Here is an 18,063-nt window from a genome sequence, read left to right on the forward strand (position 1 = left end):
AAGAAATAGACTGAGATAATACAGTAAATGAAAGTTTCTTTACACCATTTGCCTCTGTCTACCCAGCAGTAAATGGGAACCTAGATGTTAATCGATTTGCGGATCGTATTCCGGGGTTATGGTTATCCAGTGCAGTTGGCGAGTTGTCCGGTCTTCTCGGACTATTCCTTGACACTGGGTCATGCAGTTCGTTAACTTAGGGTGTGGTTGAGGTGTTGGCGACAGCTTCTACACCTTAAACAAATTTACGCCTAGATGGCCTTGGGCCGGCCATCCTCGTTACACGAGGGGCACTAATGTCTGACTTAAGTCTGCGGCAAAAGCTTGCTTAGCTCAAAATCTTAAGGAAGAGCAAAGTGAAGACAAGTTTGCATGCTGAAAACAAACTTACGATTGTTGTTGCCCAAGACAGTCATGGCTAATGACTGTATTCTGCCATGTCAGCTGACATCCATCAACCAATCAGAGTGCATGTCACAAATATTTTTCTGTCCCTTCAGCCAATCACATAGAAGATGTTATGATGCAATAGCACTACACTTGGAACACATGGAAGACAACATTCACCACAATGTTACGGCCACACAATATTATCTGCGAGTCAACAAAATCACAACTGAGGTTTATTTATTCCTTTATTATATATTTTATACATTCTTTCTCTACTCTTTTCCGTAATAACGTTTATTATTTATTTTTCTACTTTCAATCAATCATATTCTGTTCTTTCTTTATTAATATTTCTTTCATTATTCCTCTTACCTTCATTCTTCATATTTAGAGAGAGATATATAGAGAGAGCTATAGAGTGGTATAGTGGAGTGTGGTGTGTGGAAGTGACCGTTACCCTCCCAATTTTGTGTAAACAAAAGAAGTTGGTAGAGATCTGAAGCACCATTCCTACAAAATTTTATTCTAAAGAAAAATAACAAAATATGATAGTTTTTTGTAGATTGCATTTAAAATACCTTTCCAATGTATTATATTATCAAAATTCACAAAAGACCGCACACTACAGCTAAAAGCAGTGTTGGCCAAGTGAACGCACGTCCCGTTTGCCCACTTACGACAACTCAAGAGTGGAATTAAGTTTCCTAGATCTCACACTCTAGCACTTAAATTGCTTTGCGCATATGGTCTTAGCTATGACGACTTAAATGTGCTTACAGAGAGTTACGAGCACCAGCAGAGACTTATGTGATTTAAATATGTTAGTGCATCCAGGCCATTCGGTTGGCTTGTATGTAGAGATGGGCTTTTTTAAGAGGGGTGAGCGAGGCTTTATTGGGATGAAACTGAAGATGGTGATGATGGTGTAGATATTGATGAGATTGTTTCTGGATACTCAGCTGAGGTAGAGGAAACTGGTTCTGGAGTTGCTCGAGAGATGCTGCAGAGGTTGATGGTACTGGTTTTGGCTGCCTTTTGACCTTCTAAAAAATATAATCAAGGGATGTTTCAGCTGAAACTATCTTCTTTTCTCATAATTTTCTCTGTACCATCGTAGACATTCAGTAATACAGTACCTCTATGAACCTTGGTGAATCTTCTTGTGTTGGGATCTTGCTGTTGAAGTTTAAATAATCCTTCTTCAATAAGCCTGAAACTATTTGGCATATCTTTTGTAATGAATCCCTTTGGTTTTGGAGTTTCAGCTCCCTCTACATCCTCTGACATAATTTCCTTCTCCAGTTCAATAGGTCCTCAGTGCTTAATTCTTCAGCATGAGACTCAAGCAACTGTGTAACATCATCCTCACAAATGTCAAACTGGAGTTGGTTCCCAAGGTCTACCACTTCCTTTGTCACTTCTCCAACATCATCTTCAAAGCCTTTGAAATCGTGAACAAACTGTGGACAAAGTTTTTTCCAAATACCATTCCTATTGGTTTCTTTTACCTTCTTTCACAGCATTATAAATGTTGTATGACTTCTTTCTGTTGCCCTGATAGCTTGAGCAAATGTCCTTCTCATGTAATATGCTTTATATTAAGCAATAACTCCCTGGTCCATAGATTGTAAAACAAATGATGTATTTGGAGGTAGGAACACAACCGTAATGTTGGGATGAACATCATCTAAAAATACAGGATGGCCAGGCGCATTGTCGAGTACCAATAAAATCTTTAAAGGTAGTGACTTTGAAGGGCCAACATCACCCAAGCCTTCTCATCAGCTTTCCAGATAACTGGAAGTGATGCCTTGAAAACACCTTTCAAAGCCCGAGGATTTTCTGACTGGCACTCAAGCAAAGGTTTTAGTTTTAGTCCTCTGCTGCATTGCCCCCTAGCAGTAAGGTCAACCTCTCCTTGGAACGTTTATGCCCTGGTACTGTTTTTTCTTGTCTTGCAAGGTACGTGCGTTCGGGCACCCTTTTCCAAAATAAACCAGTCTCATCGATATTAAAAACTTGTTCAGCACAATAACCCCCTTCTTCAATTATTTTAGCTAAAGTATCAGGAAATGCTGCAGTTTCATCTGCACTAGTCCTGCATTAGTTCACATAACCTTGCAATAGGGTCCTTACAATTTTGTTTTTGTTTTTGTAGTTTTTATATCTGTGATGGGTGCTGAATAAAATTCTAAGTGCTGCCACCCTGGTACCCGTCAGCATTTTGAATAATACTGTATGAAAATTAAGTCAGCCATAACTGAAATTCATTTTTTTTGCAATATTTCCGTAACTACAAGGAATACAGTACAATTAAATACCTTATTCTGTAAATGGTGTTTATACCCATGTTTTCAGTGTCTACAAATAAAACAATAGCATAAATAAGATTTTACAACTATTCTTTTATTCAAAATATGCAAATTAAGTTATATCATTATATCGTACTCAATTACTGAAAGTAAAAAGGAACAACTCATTTAATTTATAGACCCTGTAAACATGGGTATAGAGACCATTTATTTAATCATATCTGTGAGAGGTTTAAATAATATACCAGGTTCTTGGGAGACATTACTCCTGCTAGCGTCAGACAGTAACTGGCAACCCAGCACTGCCACAGACAAACTCCTGCCTTCACACATGGGCAAACTTATTGTACGATGTTACTCTATCTTATAATCTCACATCTACCCCCAAATTAAAAGGAAATAATGCACATTTGAACTAACGAAAGGAAAACAAAGCAGTGACAAAAAAACAACAAAGCAAGAAAAAACAAACAAAGACATTTTAGTAGGCTCGGAGAGAGCGAATAAGACAAAAAAAAAGCAAGGAACAGAAAAAACTCAAAACTCAAAACCACATAGTCAGCCAACCAACCCGGGCCTGCGGGCTCTCCCGGGCCTGGCCTGGCCTGGCCACGCCCGACTGGGAAGGGGCCGGGGGGGGGGCGAGCGAGGGCACGGATACGGAGGGCGCCACGCCACAGAAGGGGGGCCAGGAGGCATAGCGTGGTGCACCACGGGAGTGGTAGGCATAGGGGTGGCACCGCATCACAGGTGGCGTCTGTTGTGAATGGACACCCTGCCACTGCCAGTCAACCTGATGGCATACTGCCTGGGAGGGCGGGCTTCCACCACTGCGCCCGTCCTGTCCCAGAGCTTGGTGGCGGCTTCCTGCACACGCACCTGCCAGCCCACAGCTAGGGGAGCCAGCTGGCGGGACACCTCCCCCCGCGACACAAGGATCCCGTCCTGGGCTTCAGTCAAGCGCACCTACCTTATACGAAGCGCCCACCTCCAGTGCTGGTCCACCTTATAGTACTGTCTGGCCACGGGAACGCCGTCATGGAGCTGGCAGCCGGTGGAAAGTTGGGCGGGCGACTTGTTCACCCCCTGGAGAGGCGTGTTCAGGTACTGGGGGAGGGCCTGGGATGTCCTATCACAGTCCAGGCTGCCCCCAGGCTCAGTGTTATCCCCGAGGAGCCTCTTGGCTGCCTTGACCCAGCCTCTGCCCTGCCATTGGACTGGCTTAAGTGGGCTGACGAGAGCCGCACCTGGACTGCCCATGACTTGAGGAAATCCATCTGTGGAGATCTGCTCAGGTACCCCCCCCACCTCGTGAAGTAACCCAGCAGACTGGAAATGATCTTGCCAGAGGTGGCCTCGTTAGGGAAGTGGGCGATCTCCAGCCAACCTGTGAGTCGGTCAGCATATGCTAGGTACGTGTGGCCCCGCAGGTGGAACAAGTTGGCTACCACCTGTTGAAAGGGATAGTCTAGCGCTGGGGTCAAGACCAACGACTCCGGAGGCTGGGAAAGGGCGTGGGTCTCGCAAGCAGCACACCAAGACCGTTGATACTGCAGGTCACCCTCCATGCCAGGCCATTAGACAGACTGCTGGGCCCGCCTGAGCATGGAGTCGAGGCTCTGGTGCTCCACGTGCAGGTTAACGGCGACCCGGTGGCGGAGGGTTTAGGAAATGACAAGGCGCACACTGCCCTGGTCAAGGGTGTAGGTGACCATATTCCTGACTACAGCCAACCTGTCCCTCACCGAAAAGTACGGGCGCAGACAGGCCACCTCCTGCAACTTGTGGGGACGCCAGTCGCTCGCTAGCACTCTCGACACTAGCATCTGGTACACTGGATCGTCCGCAGCAGCTTTGCACATGGTGTCCTCGTCCATAGTGATGCACCCATCCTGATCCAGTGCTGCAATTGTGACCGCACAGACTGCAGTGCATAGGTCCCCCCCCCCCTCTTAGTCCATCTTCTCCCTGTCGGGCACTGCCCTGAGGCATGGGAAGCGGGATAGGGCGTCAGCTGCACAATTCCGCTTCCCCTCAAGTACTTGACCATGAACCGGGACTGCAGCGTCTTCTCCTTGAGCCTGAACAGGCTCGGATTCGCCACATCCGTGAGGGCTCTGTCACCTAGCAAGCCTACTAAGGGGCGGTAGTCCGTCACCAGAATGAGGTTTGGGCAGCCAAAGAGGAACAGCCTGGCCTTGCGCAGGCACCATACTACTGCCAGGGCCTCCCCTTCCACTGCAGCATAGCCAGCCTCGGCCATGCTCAGATGTCGGCTACCGCACAGAGCCAACCGCACAGAGCCAACCGCCACCTTCCCCTGCAGCAGAAGGGCGTCTCTGGTGAGGCACAGTATTGCTGTAGGACGTCGAAGCCAATGTCCTTCCTGCTCTAGTCCATGACAGCTGCCGTAGGCCTGGATTTGTCATAGTACACCAAGCTGTCCCTGGCCAACTGATAGATGGTGTCCTGGGCCTGGCAAAACTTGAGCTGCAGCTGGTCGTCCCAATACACCGGCTTGCTCACTGGCTTCTTGAGAAGCTTGCAGAAGGGCTCCATCACAGATGCAGTGGCAGGGAAGGGAACCAACTGGTTAACCAGGTCGTGCCAGGATCTGATGCCATCGATCGATGGCTGATCAGGCATGGGGAAGTCCTTGATGGCTGACAGACTTTGGGCATTGGGCTGGTAGAGGTCCCACCACAGGAGGAAATCCACAAACTCGGCTTCTCTCCTGCAGAACAAGAACTTTTCTGGTTTCAGTGTGATACCTGTACGAGCGCAGGTCTCCAGAAAATCATAGGTGTGCCAGAACACTCCCTTCACACTGGAGTCATAGAGGAGAGTGTCGTCCACGCACTTATATATGAGGGGCACATCCTGAATAGCGTCGTCAAACCTCTTGGTGAAGGCATCTGACGCTGAACAATGTCCCATGTGGTAAGGTGTCTACTCTACTGTACTCCTCCAACTCCACTTAATGAAATTCCTAGACGGCGTCGGCGACGGTTTTGGACGAGTGCACTGGCACCCCAGACACCATGTCGAATGGTGCAGGTGTGTGGTGCCTCTCCCTCAGACAGCTTGCATTGAGGTGTTGAAATTCCACAGTGCGCCTGGGCTGACTGTTTTTCTTGGCCACCACAACCATCCGGGTGCACCACTCCGTAGCCTCACCAGCAGGCACTGGTTGGATGACGCCTCTCCTGACGTCCTCCTCCAACTGGGCCTTCTCCTCCGCTTCCCAGTGCTTCGGAACAGGAGCAGGTGTGTGACAGGCGTAGGGGGTCGCGTCGGGCGTCAGTTGGATATGGTGATGGGGGGACCAGTCATGACTGGCAGTGTGGACCTGCTGGTGTTGAATGCGGTGGATGAAAAGTGTACACATGGGAAAACATATCGTACAATGTTACTCTATCTTACACTCTCACAGTATCCCTTTTAGTTATGGAAATATTGAAAAAAAAAAACTAAAATTTACATGTTATGCAAATTGCTCAAGGGTGCCAGGGAGGCATCCTTAGATTCTTATTCAGCACACTTCAAAGATACAAAAACTGCCCCAAAAAACTTTGTAAGGACCCTATTGCAAAGTTTACCTCAAAATTATCATTTAACTGCATGACTACATTAGCTACTTCACCTTGCACTTTAATGTTATATAATTTTGCCCTTACCTTAAACTAATTAAACCAGTCCCTACTGGTGACAAAATCTTACCCATTATTTTTACCACCACTTGCAGCCTTCAAGTCAGCATGCAAGCTTCTCACTTTTTCCTGAATCAAGGCTAGACTTATAGGCATACACCATTGATTTTGATCTTCAACCCATATCACAAACAATCTTCCCATTTCAATTATCAGTGAACTTCTTTGTTTTGTTATTACAGTTGACTGCATTGGTGGAGATCCTTTAACATGTTCAAGAATTTAGTGTTTGTCTTTCAAAATTGTTCTGAACATTGACCGAATGAAGCCACTACCACTTAAAATACATTTTTTTTTTAAATATTTTCCAAAGATAAAGTGGATGAGAAGTTATACTATTTGGCAATGCCCACAGTAACTAAATTATATGTACAGCAGGAAATGGTTAAGTAATATCCGAGGGGCACATTTTCTGGAAAATTCTGAGAAATTTTTCCCATTACCCAGAAAGTTCTGGGGATGGGGGTGTTTTTTCCAGGTATGAGAGATGAAAATCAGGCGCATTTTTAAGAAATTCCGAGAAAATTGTTCATGTATCCATAAAATTCCGGGGATGGGGGATATTTTTCTGGGTTCGAGAGATGATGTAATGAGCAATTTCTGGAACTTTCGAGAGCATTTTTCCATTACCTGAAAAATTGCAAAAAATTCCAGGGATGAGGGAGTTTTTCTGGCTTTGAGAGAGTCGTCTCATTACCCAGAAATCTCTCATTCCTGGAAGTGCTCTGCACCAATTGTTCTGGCTCAGAGATATCACTCATATATGTAAAAAAAAATCAATATATATTTTATAAATGATACAAATAACATTTGGCAATTTGATGGATTTCCAGATTTTTCAGGTGAGAACCCTGCACGTCAACAGAACAGATAAAAGAAAATGTACTATATTTCGTTCATGTTAATGAGATAATTAGCTGAGTCTTCTAGAAGTGGAATTGCCCCACAAAACTTGAAATTTTAGGACTTCTTATTGATGCTTTTCAGTATTCACCAAGTCGAAAAAGAAGAAGGAGTACAGGGGATCCCTGAGTTACGAACATCCAACTTACGATTCCCACCACTACGAACGGGGTTAAACTTGAAATTTACACTATCTTATTTACCTGATGACTTATTTTTTGCTCTCATTTGCTGTATTTTGTCATTCTATTTCTTCTTTTGTCTTAAATTAAGTGATTTTAAATGTATATAAGGACTTAGGCTATGATATAGTGGGATTTTAAACATTGTTCTGTAAGTACGTTATGTACATAGCATATGTTCCGGCTTACATAAAAATACGACTTTAGAACGTCCTCAGGAACGGAACCATTCATAACCCAGGGACCTCCTGTACACATACACACACACCTTAATCTATATCTACAGTACATACTGGGTATAACATTATTTATTCATTTGTGTTATTTTTCTGTTTACCATTAATTACTTATTTATTTTTACAATTTTCAACTCGCCCAAAGCTATAACTTATCTAGCTTATGCCTAAATCTGGCACTGACTGAAGCCCAACACTTTACTAATGACTGGCACTGTCCTACCTCTTTCAGAACGTTTAATTACACCAACTTCCACTTCCATTGTAATTGTTTTCCTTTTCTTGGATGCACTACTATCACTTGCATTAGATTTGCTTTTGGGAGCCATGATGAGGGCAGAAAAATATAGTTAATAAGCAAAAAATAACACTTTGCACTTGATCACACACGTTACTGAAGCGAGCATAAGGCATACTGATGGTACCACAAGGGGCGTGGCTGGGTGATGCTCAACTTCCCACCCACTGTTCCGCTTCGCCACTCTGCCACGCAAACTAGTTTTCGTACGTTACTACTACAAACCGGTTGTACAGTATACTCTCGATTTAATTGAATCCGATATAACGAACTCGCGATTTAGCATTTTTTCTGTTATTTTCCGTTCGATTTAGTGAAATACATTCGCTAAATCAAGATTAATTCCGTTAATATGCTCACACCTATGGAGACACCTTAGACACATGATATGTACATAGAAACATTAAAAACTTTATTCATGGCTCACCTTAAATTGTGTGGGTTCGGTGTTGTTTTAATTTTTTTTTTCTATTATTTCCAAAAAAATTTCCAATTGATAGCTGCACTCATTTCACTTTCTCCCTCACACCACTTCCTTTTTGAGACTTATGAGAAACTTTTGGCATGATGTCTAAGCACAGTAGTTAGTTGACCAAGAAGTAGCAGTGAACAAAAAACATGTTGGCTGCAGGACACAGATTGTAAACAAACCCCACATACCAAGCGGCACGTTTGGCGTGGAATTTAATGGAATTACGCTCAATTTAGTGAACTAGTTCGCTAGATTGAGCGAAAATAACGGAAAGTTCGATTTAGCGGAAATTTCGATTTGACGGAAAGGGATAGCTCGAATTAGTTCGTTAAATCGAGAAAATACTGTACCTATGTCGGATTCTTAAAATAATAGACTTTATTGGAACTCGTTCATATCGGCGGTTGTTCGTAAGTTGGACATACCGTATATCACGGCCTATAAGACGAAATTTGAACATTAAAAAAATCTGCCCAAAGTTAGGGGGTCGTCTAAACCACCAAGTTTAAAATTCTTACCTCTTAAATATTGTGGTTTAGTGTGTCAAGAGTGGTGATGAAAACATCGTAAGCCACTCACAAGGTCTTACCACTAATTATTTTATACTGAAACTTACGTTTGGCAAGCTGGATTCAAATTAAGATTACCGGTATATTAAAATAATAAAAATGTATTATAAACCTGTCTAACATACCGTAAAAGAGATTTATACCCCTGTAATAAACACAGCTATCATCACACACCCCTCCCCACGCCCCCCCCCATTTGCCAGTGAGGAGACAAGAAAGGGAAAGTGACCACGAGATTGGGCTATTTTTAGCCGTGGAGGTGGTCAGTAATGCATACTGGTATCGGTATATTTACTCATAATAATATTTATCTCCTATAAATAATTGATTTAAATTATATTTTTTTACAAAGAATATTCAGTAAATGAGTGCATTAATTCTTGAAACTATCGACGGTTAATTACAGACGCTCAAGTGACGTCACTAGTGTTTACACTACACCAGCTGGTAATATTTGATGCCATTACTTGAAGTGAATTGGCCTTATTTTAAGTAACTAACTATAAATAAATACAAAAATTAAAAAAAAAGATCAAAACTGAGAAATAATATACTGTATGTATGTTGTGTTGTCAAAGTAAGAGGAACAATTGTGTAAGTACGTAATATTTTTTCACTCAAATCCTAATGAAACACTACTGGAGAACATTCCTTTGTCGCAAAACAGTTTATAAATTAAAGAAAATAATTACAGTGTGTTTAATATATTACAGTATATTATAAATAAATAAATAAAACAAATAATTCGGTAAATCTATTTAAAGTAAATGGAAAATAAGCAAACATGTTATTTACCAAGACGCTTCTGGTCTGGCTCAGGGTGAGATGGAGGGGAGATAACAAGGCTATTTATAGCCCATCTGAAGTGGCCAGTACCCTAATGCACCATAAATAATTCATTGAACATTCATTTTTTGTACATAGTATATTCAGTATATATATATATATATATATATATATATATATATATATATATATATATATATATATATATATATATATATATATATATATATATATATATATATATATATATATATGTGTGTGTGTGTGTAATAAATGTATGTAGTAAGTACATACTGGTAACCTTTTTCACTCAAATCCTAATGAAACACCACAATTAGAATACGGTGGTTGCTGTTGAATCACATGTTGTATAAATAGTCGGAACACAGCCACACCACCGAGACGAGGGAACACTCCCACCACGCTTCAGTGACGTCACTAGTGTTTACACTACACCAGCGGGTATAATTTGATGACATTACTTGAAGTGAATTGGCCTTATTTTAAAAAATCAAGGATGGTTGGTAAAGGACTACTGAGTCAGTGGGTAAGTGTCACATTTGGGGTACTGGTCTTATACAGCAAATAGAGCTCAAAAGCTACTTTTTAAATGGAAATTTGGGGGGGCGTCTTATGCACCCCACCGCCTTATAGGCCGTGATATACGGTACGTAACCTGGGGACCTCCTGTATTGATGTTCCCAAAATTATCTCAAGATTATGTTATAAAAAGGATACAGAATAATTTTATTCACAATGGATGAAAATCAACATCTTAAGGAAAATAAAGGTTGGGGTTGAACCAATAAATTTTTGTCAAACACTGCAAAAATACTTTAGAACCTCATGCTAGGTTCAGATGTTGCATGTATATTGCATCGTCAAAAAAGTGTACAGGATCATATCCTCATACTGTACAGTACTTCCAAAGCACCAGTTAGTGACTGGAACTAGTGTGAGATTGGTAAATAACTTCCTGTCATATCCAGATCTTTGAAAAGAGACCTGAAGGCTATAAATCTTCAATGCCACTCTGACAAGTGCACTCCATGACCCTCATTTGGCTTGATTGCAAAGTGTCATTTTCCGTTTACCCCATTAGTTCCTATCATTCAAGTGAACAGAAAAATGTCTTTACATTTCTCCATTCCTGTTAAGTTTTGCATATTTCCAGGGTTTGACTGTGCATTTGCAGTTCAAAATGCTGGTACAGTACAGTATTAATAATTTATGTGATTTTTTTCTGTTGCAAGTGCATTTACATTTGCCTAACCTCCTAGATGGAGAGTGGTTGCAAGGTGTTATGTGGATCTTTACATCATGCACCATGTTTAACTCCACAAGCTGTCTCGTGACAATTGTACAGTTTGAACCTCAGTAGTTCAGGATCCGATAGTTCGGCAGCTTCAATAGATCAACATGATTTGTATCTGGCGGCTTTGGTTTTAGTTTGTGAACCTGTTGTTTGACTAGCTTAAGCCCACGATAATCTACAACATAGTGTACAACTGCCACCGCTCACTTAAAAAAATAAAGTTTAGATAACCTTAACCAGTTCTTATACCTGTACAATGGAGGGTTTGTATGTAAAGAAATAGAGTGGAAAAAAATACATGGAGGTGTGTAGCCGGGGAGAGGAAGTGGCGAAGGAGAAGGGAGGGAATGCTGGTTGGACTGAGAAGACAACTCACTTTCCATGCTTATCAGTTCACAATCCCTTTATAACAAAAGTGTGTAATTTCACCAAAATTCCCATATTACTGTATTTAGGCTCATTTAATGCCAGGTAAATACTGAAAAATATCATAAAATAATAAATTTTCCTGGGGGAAAAAAATCCCCACTTGAGTCAAAATGAGTCATTGGGCTGTATTTTCAGTCGTTACACCACCAGATCGATTGGGAACAGCGTAGGGTGAGGCCATTCAGAGATGCCACTGTCCCAATGGATCACGTTTGCTTTCGGGATCGTTGGAATATTTCATCGGGAGGTAGTACCCGCCTGATGAAGTCCTGATGAATGCAAAAATCTTTGTCATCCACAAAATATTGATATATTGAAATAGAATATATTGTATTCAAAATGATAGAAAGTGAGTTTGTTGGCAACAGAAACTTGCTTTCATATACACTCAAAGATTGTCAGTTATTTACAGGTGTAAAATATTCCCAGCTGATCATGGGCATGCATCCATGCATAAACAACACTGCGTCGTGTTGTTGTGCCAGCTGACATCCTTGTACACCAACTGTCAGCCATCCCAGTGTGGCCAACACCCGGTGAAACATAAGCCTCAAAATAAACCTCACAAACACCAGAGAATAATAGTTTGTATATCCCATAGATATTCTCCTAAAAATGTTATGTTTTTTTGGTCATTTTTTGCTTATTTTTTTTTAGGTTTGGTTACATTTTTTTGTGTGTTTGAGGGAAATATTATTGGGGTACTTGACACCGTGGTTGTGGTAACAGTGGGCCATAAAACCGATTTGGAAATATTAGTATCCCTGTTCGGTACATTGCAATCTCGACTCATCGTATTGCCCGAAGCACGTTCTTGAATGACCTCACCCCACAAAAGCGTATGTGCCTGGTGGTCGGGCAAACTATTGGGCATGACGACTGAGAATACGCCCTTAGTGTCATATCAAATTCCTGACAGCTTTGTTTACATCTTGCAAAGAGTTGATTGCCCACACCGTCCCTCACCATGTCATCATGCTTATATCACAACATCTGTCTTCAGTACTTATTAAATAATATTGTAGTGTATTTATCACACTTAATAAATAATACTGGAGTGTATTATGAACCTGCCTATATAACAAGTTTTATTTATTAATAAGTTGTCTTATTGTTCAAGTAGCCAAATCGAGCCATTATGTATCATTCAAAGGTAACAAATAATGTTGTTAGGAATGTATCTCCATATCAAATATTATATTGTACCGTACAAAACTGTATGTTATAGTGATCCCGTTGTAAGCTGATTTGCTGAAAGCTCTCTCTGTAGAAACACATCTAGAGCTTTCAAGGAGTATTACTGTACATGTTGGAATTATATATTATTTCACAATAAGTCGCATTTCCCCAGAACACATCCCCGACATAATTATAATGAAGACCCCTTGTACAATATACACATTATTATTAGTTTTTCAACCTGAGCTTCATTGGTTCAAAAATTTTAATAGTCTGGTACAGGTCTGGTCCCAAGCTTGCTGGACTAGTGAATTTGATATGTGTTACCTTGTGTTTGATATTTGGATATGAAGGAATCCTTCAGGGGATTTAACAGTTGGCTCATTTAGATTGGATCTTTGATGAGAGAAAGCGAGTTGTATGCCTCTGTTCTCTGGCCTGTAATGTCCTTCCTACACTGTGGATCCAATTCACCTCCTAGGAGACTAGTAGGGCATTTTCTTAACCCTTTAGAGGGCAGGGGGTTTGTCTCACCTGAATAAAATCGTTTGGCATTAGCCAGAATAAAATACCTACAGTATGTGTGGGGCTGTCCTCTAAAGGGTTAATTGCTTTTGTTGATTCTTAACCTGTTGTTGGCCTGTTCTCTTGCGCAATATTCAAATTTATACAGTATTTATTTCATATAATAATTTATACTAAGTTTATTACGGCTTAAGTGGAATTGACTTCTGAAACTGTGTGTTTATCTGTTTATTTTTTTTTTCAGAAGAACCATCAGGTCTATGAAAATTTAGGTTTTAAGGGGATGATCCACAACTTAAATTATCATGAGGTGTTTAGACAGTCTCAGGTTTTCCCCCAAGCTGATGTTGATGTTGCAGTGGCTAATCAATCAGAGGATGTGATAATTTGTTTCTAAATTTGGTTTGGAAAATTGAGAGGAGAGTTAATTTCTCTATTTATGCAGTCTTACAGAACTCCAGGTTGCAGTGTTGAGTTTGGTAATTACACTGTACTGGTGAAATTTGGCAGAATTGCTCCTTTTTCTTAAATGAAGTTTCTTCATGACTCCTCTGTGAGGTAGTAAGAGTAATTCCAAGAATTACATTTGGTTGGTTAAACTGGACAAGTTGTCAGTACAGTATCTATCTATGGATTTTATGATCTGTAATTTCTAATGCACAGATTAGCTGTTACGGCTTGGTTTGTGATCTTTCATTGAGAGTTTGCAGTGATCTCTCAAAATCCTGCTTCTCCAATTTTGAGTGTGTTGGGTTGGGTCTCTGTAACAAACATGTTAACATTTGAACGTATGTTTGTTGAGTGACAGAAATTTGGCAGTGAAGTTATAAAGTTATCAAGGTAATTCTAATGAAGTTAATGTTTCAATCAGTGTATCACTTTCTTGTCATTCATGATTGGAAAAAAAATCTTGTGAGAGTGGAGGCAAGCTGTGTGGACATGCCTAAAAAAAATGCAAGTGCTACATGTCACAATATACAGTATACAGAAAAATTAAATTAGCCATATCCATGGCTACAATTCACCATAAGAGAGTGTGTTGTGATTTATAATAAGACAATCTATAGTGATACCAGTGACTGCTGAGGCTCAAAAACCCAACTGAAAGTCTGTATGATATACCCGGTACATAATTTTCTTAATTTATTTTTACTATGTAACATTCACACACAGAATTACACACAGATTGCAGAATGTGCAAAATAAAATATTATAAGGTCAAACACATAATGGGGAATAAACTTTCTTTGTATGTTAAGAGTTCCTACTGAGTTTGATTTTAGAGCAAGAAGGTCAACTGAGTGTGCCCTGTTGGTCTTCAATCAACAAATATTTCTATATATCTACAGTATTGTGGCACCAGTTTTGTTTCTTCATTATACCCAGGCACTCCTATACCTGTTGTTTCCTTCAAGGGTGTGCAGCATTATTATTCCACTTAATTTCATCATCCAGCAGCCAAATGGCAATACAGTATTTTTGTTTTGCTTTATTCCATTTATTAGTGTTATTTTTATTTATTCCTCACATATTGGTAAATATGATTTTAAATTATTTCGCATAGGAGTTGGAAACTGGTGGGAAATCCGTTTCAGAGATGGTAACATTGTTCATAGCGTCAGCTATTTTTGTGGTGGTCATGACCAAGAAGCGTTGGTGTGAAACTGTTATACTGCTAGGTTTATACTCAAACGTTGTGGTTAAATTATACAAGAAATATACTGTATGAAAAACTCAGGCTTTTTACCAAGAAATTAGGGGTCAAACTATATTGAATATGAGCTCTGTTTATACATGAGTACTGTACTGTATATTGTATATGGTACTGTATATTATAGATTGAGAATATGCCTGTACACGTATTTAAAATTGTGTAGAACAACCATTCTACATTTATGGCATAAACAAAACATAAGGAATTAATTTGTTATTATAGTGAGTCCTCGTATAACGTTGGCCCGCTTAACGTTGTTTCGGTACTACGTTGCTAATCTTTAGATACCAAAAATTCATTTAACGTCCCGATGACTCAGTACAACGTCATTTTGCGTCGTCATGGACTACTTTTAACGGCACATCACCCTCTCTCTTCTGGCCGTGCTACTCTTTCTCGGCTCGGCAAGCTACGTACCTCTCACTCGCAGAACGTCACAGCGTCCCTAAACGTTGCCAAGCCAGTCTCTATTACGACTTCACATCATTCGTGCGTGCTTAAGTGATTTGCTCAGAGCAGGAGGAGGAGGAGGCAGCCGCAGAGTCTCAGTGATTCGCCACCCTCCTCCACTCCCGCCATACTCCTACCCTCCCACCATCTTCCTCCTCCTCTTGACTACCCACCACACACTCTCTCCACCACCTCCGCCCATTGGTGAGTATCAATACAAACTTGGTAGTTGTATATGTATGCACTATTTTCTATAGAAATGGCAGTGATTTTCAGTATATGTAATGTATTTGATGGGACAAAGGGAGGCTCAGGAATGGTTATTTTTTTTTTTTTTTACGGGGATTAGCCCACCCGGACACAGGTCACTGACCCACATCGGGTCCTCGGGGGTGAAAATGTAGTAGTGGTAGTAGCAGCAATATACGCAATAAGCCTATCCGTGCTCCAAAACACAATAAAATTTAAAGCAACCGAGGTCAAGCAAGTGGCGTATGCTGACAACCTTACAGGAGCAGGAAAAGTGGAGGACATCAAAAAGTGGTGGAACATGGTAACATCACGAGGTCCACAAATAGGGTACCACCCAAACGCCAGCAAGTCCTTCCTCATTGTGAAGCCAGAACATTATGAACGAGCAATGGAGGTGTTCGGTGGAAGTCAGGTCAAAATAACAAAGGATGGCCAAAGACACCTAGGCGCAGTAATCGGCACGACGGATTTCAAGACCGAGTACATAACGGGAAAGGTGAATGAGTGGGTTAGGGAAATCCAAGCTCTGTCTGATATTGCTAACACAGAGCCACGTGCGGCTTTTGCGGCACTCACCCATGGAGTCAAGCATTGCTGGAACTACCTGATGCACACTATCCCTGATATCGGACTCCTCCTCCACGTTCTGGAAGAAGCTATCAGCGTCAATTTCATTCCAAAATTAGTGAAACACCATCACTTAAGCCCAGCAGAAAGATCACTCCTCGCATTACTACCGAGACTGGGAGGAATGGGATTGACCAATCAAGAGGAGATTTCTGCCACCGAACTCAAAACTCAGTTAGGCTCACGGTAGCCCTCACTAACCACATAATTGCTCAGAACACAACAGGTGAGGTGGATATTGAAGTAAACAAGATTCGAAGGTCCATTACAACAGAACGACTGCACGGCCAAAGTGATAAGTTGCAGCAACTGTTGCTGCAAGTACCAGAGAATTTGAAAAAAAAGTACCGGGTAGCTATAGCGCAGGAGGTGGGCGCCTCAAACTGGTTAACTACATTACCGATATGGGCAAATGGTTTCAGTCTCATAAACAAAAATTACAGATGCCATTGCTCTAAGATACAGTAGGCCAGTAGAAGTTTTGCCTTCCCAACGCATGTGTGGCTCTTCCTATGACGTCGATTACATCATGGTGTGCAAGAAAGGGGGCTTCATATGCATGAGGCATGACGAAGTAAGGGATCTCACAGCAAATATGTTGAAGGAAATCTGTCGTGATGTTAGGGTAGAACCGACCCTCCTTCCATTAGACGGTGAGAATTTCCAACATAGGACTTCAGACACATCCAATGAAGCCCGTGTAAAAATCAGTGCTCGTGAATTCTGGACGCGGGGACAGCGAGCCTTCTTCTACATCAGGATTTTTTATCCCAAGGCCGCATGTCACTGTAACTTAGCTCTCGATGCTGCACACAGGAGGAAGGAGAACGGCAAGATAAGGGCATATGGGGAGAGAATTCAGAACGTTGATCAAGGCAGCTTCACTTCTCTGGTGTTCACAACCTCTGGTGGGATGGGACTAAGTGCAAGATGCTTCTACGCCAGACTCGCAGAGGTTCTATCAGAGAAGAAGCAGCAGCCCAGAAGTTATGTTACAGCCTGGATGAGATGTCGACTGTCTATCTCTCTCCTTAGGTCGGCTTTGCTCTGCCTTAGGGGAATGAGAGCAGCGGATCCAAAGCCGACAACAGTTGCAGATATTGACCATAGGGCAACAGTCACTGAATGCCACATAGATCTGCAGCTCAATTAACTCTACACAGCTAGGATAGCTACTTATGTATTAGGATATTTAATTTTAAAGCAGGGAGCCGACACAGGAGGCCACAGTGGATATCGCCGGGACCCAACCGCCCAATGATATCCTAAATGATAGCAGTGAGTCAACTATGTTAACAAGAACACTGCAGGAGAGACTAAAATTTATAGGAGATGGAAGCAAAACACCGATGACGTTGCAAGAAAGTTTGGAAACAAAATGAGTGTGGGAAAAGTGTCTTTGGCAGTAAGATCTCTCACAGAGGAATCATCCGTTGGGGTTATGCTAATAAACAGAGAGACATTAAAACAACTGAAAGAAAAACATCCCCTTGTAAGTGAAGACGAAGGCATCAGGTTCCAGGGTGACTATATCCCACCAAATGCTGTCCTGTTCGAGAAAATATGAGGAGGGATGTGTGGAAAAAGGCACTGAAGACTCAGGGAGGTGCCGGCCCTTCAGGTCTGGATGCAAATGGCTGGGGAGTCATCCTCAGCACTAACAAGTTTGACCAAGTAGTAAGTGATCTCTGCACGGCCATTGCCGTCCTTGCAA

General features: G+C 41.5%; 1 protein-coding gene across 3 annotated transcripts in view; it reads left to right on the forward strand.

The window, feature by feature from the left end:
* LOC121873181 (collagen alpha-1(XV) chain-like) overlaps positions 1–18,063 on the forward strand; it is a 231,290-nt gene that overhangs the window by 200,532 nt on the left and 12,695 nt on the right. The window lies entirely within an intron of this gene.

Source organism: Homarus americanus, unplaced genomic scaffold (genome assembly GCF_018991925.1).
Source record: "Homarus americanus isolate GMGI-L3 unplaced genomic scaffold, GMGI_Hamer_2.0 scaffold32929, whole genome shotgun sequence".
In the NCBI taxonomy this organism is placed as follows: domain Eukaryota; kingdom Metazoa; phylum Arthropoda; class Malacostraca; order Decapoda; family Nephropidae; genus Homarus; species Homarus americanus.